Raw genomic sequence first — 2,230 nt, forward strand, 5'->3', positions numbered from 1 at the left:
AGAATTTTGATATCCTTATTTTCTTTTTCACTCAATTTTCGAAAAAACCAAAAAAAAATTACAAAATCATAAAAACCAAAAATATTTTTTATGTTTCTTGTTGAGTTTAGTGTCTCATTTTAAGTTTGGTGTCAATTGCATGTTTCTATTCTTCTTGCATTCATTCATGTGTCTTAATTGATCTTCAAGTTGTTCTTGATGATTTCCTTGTTCTGATCTTTAAATTCTCTTGTCTTGTGTGTTTTGTTGTTTCTCATATGCATTCTCATTTTGTTAGTGTCAATAGTATACAAACTTCTAAGTTTGGTGTCTTGCATGCATTGTTTATTTGATTTTAGTTTTATTATTCCTCATTATTAAAAATCCAAAAAAATTTTATTTGTGTCTTTTCAAGTCAATAATACATAAAATTGAAGATTCAGAATATTCAGCAGAGGAATTATTACACAGAAAAAGCTGGGCGTTCAAAACGCCCAGTGAAGAAGGAAAACTGGCGTTTAAACGCCAGCCAGGGTACCTGGCTGGGCGTTTAACGCCCAAAGAGGTAGTGTTTTGGGCGTTAAACGCTAGAATGGATACCATTCTGGGCGTTTAACGCCAGGATGGCACAAGAGGGAAGATTTTGTTTTCAATTCAAATTTTTTTCAAGTTTTCAAAATCTTTTCAAAATCAAATCTATTTCAAATCATATCTTTTCAATCATATGTTTTCAAAATCAATTTCTTTCCATTTTCAAAAATAGTTGCTAACAATTAATGATTTGATTCAACATCTCAGAGTATGTTGCCTTTTCTGTTGAGAAAGGTTTAATGTCTGAATCATATCTTTCTTGCTAGGCAAGTTATTAATTTTTAAAATCAAATCTTTTTAAATTGTTTTTCAAATCATATCTTTTCAATCATATCTTTTTAAAACCATAACTTTTAAATCATATATTTTTAATCACATCTTTTTCAAAATAGTTTTCAATTATATCTTTTTGATTTCTAATTTCAAAATCTTTTTTAAAAATCACTTGATTTCTTTTCCACTCTTAGTTTTCGAAAATTAATTAGTATTTTTCAAAATGTTTTTAAAATCTTTTTAATTTATTTTCGAAAATTTCTTCCCCTCTTCTCACATCCTTCTATTTATGGACTAACACTCCTCCTTAATGCACAATTTGAACTCTATCTTTCTTGATAAGTTCGAATTCTTCTACCCCTTCCTTCTATTTTTCTTTCCTCTGACACCTCAAGGAATCTCTATACTGTGACATAGAGGATTCCATATTTTCTTGTTCTCTTCTCTTTCATATGAACAGGAGTAAAGACAAAAGCATTCTTGTTGAGGCTGACCCTGAACCTGAAAGGACCTTGAAGCAAAAGCTAAGAGAAGTTAAAGCACAACTCTCTGTAGAGGACCTAACAGAAATCTTCAAAGAAGAAGAACCTATGGCAGCCGAAAACAACAACAATGCCAACAATGCAAGGAAGGTGTTGGGTGACTTTACTGCACCTACTCCCGACTTCTATAGGAGAAGCATCTCTATCCCTACCATTGGAGCAAACAACTTTGAGCTTAAGCCTCAATTAGTTTCTCTAATGCAATAGAATTGTAAGTTCCATGGACTTCCATTGGAAGATCCTCATCAGTTTTTAGCTGAGTTCTTGCAAATCTGTGACACTGTCAAGACTAATGGGGTTAACCCTGAGGTCTACAGACTTATGCTATTCCCTTTTGCTGTAAGAGCCAGAGCTAGGATATGGTTGGACTCACAACCTAAAGAAAGCCTGAACTCTTGGAAAAAGCTAGTCAATGCCTTCTTGGCAAAGTTCTTTCCACCTCAAAAATTGAGTAAGCTTAGAGTGGAAGTCCAAACCTTCAGACAGAAGGAAGGTGAATCCTTCTATGAAGCTTGGGAAAGATACAAACAATTGATCAGAAAGTGTCCTTCTGACATGCTTTCTAAATGGAGCATCATAGGTATCTTCTATGATGGTCTGTCTGAACTGTCCAAGATGTCATTGGATAGCTCTGCTGGAGGATCTCTTCATCTGAATAAGACGCCTGCAGAAGCTCAAGAACTCATTGAAATGGTTGTAAATAACCAATTCATGTACACTTCTGAAAGGAATCCTGTGAACAATGGGACGAATCAGAAGAAAGGAGTTCTTGAGATTGATACTCTGAATGCTATATTGGCTCAGAATAAAATATTGACTCAGCAAGTCAATATGATCTCTCAAAG

The 2,230-nt window shown here is 33.8% G+C and overlaps 1 non-coding gene across 1 annotated transcript; it reads right to left on the bottom strand.

Moving 5' to 3' along the window:
• Window positions 1–1,838: 1,838 nt before the first annotated feature.
• Window positions 1,839–1,946, bottom strand: LOC130959748 (small nucleolar RNA R71). The gene has a single exon (XR_009078815.1). It is a non-coding gene; the product is annotated as a small nucleolar RNA R71 (small nucleolar RNA).
• Window positions 1,947–2,230: the final 284 nt, after the last annotated feature.

The sequence above is a fragment of the Arachis stenosperma genome, chromosome 10 (genome assembly GCF_014773155.1).
Source record: "Arachis stenosperma cultivar V10309 chromosome 10, arast.V10309.gnm1.PFL2, whole genome shotgun sequence".
In the NCBI taxonomy this organism is placed as follows: domain Eukaryota; kingdom Viridiplantae; phylum Streptophyta; class Magnoliopsida; order Fabales; family Fabaceae; genus Arachis; species Arachis stenosperma.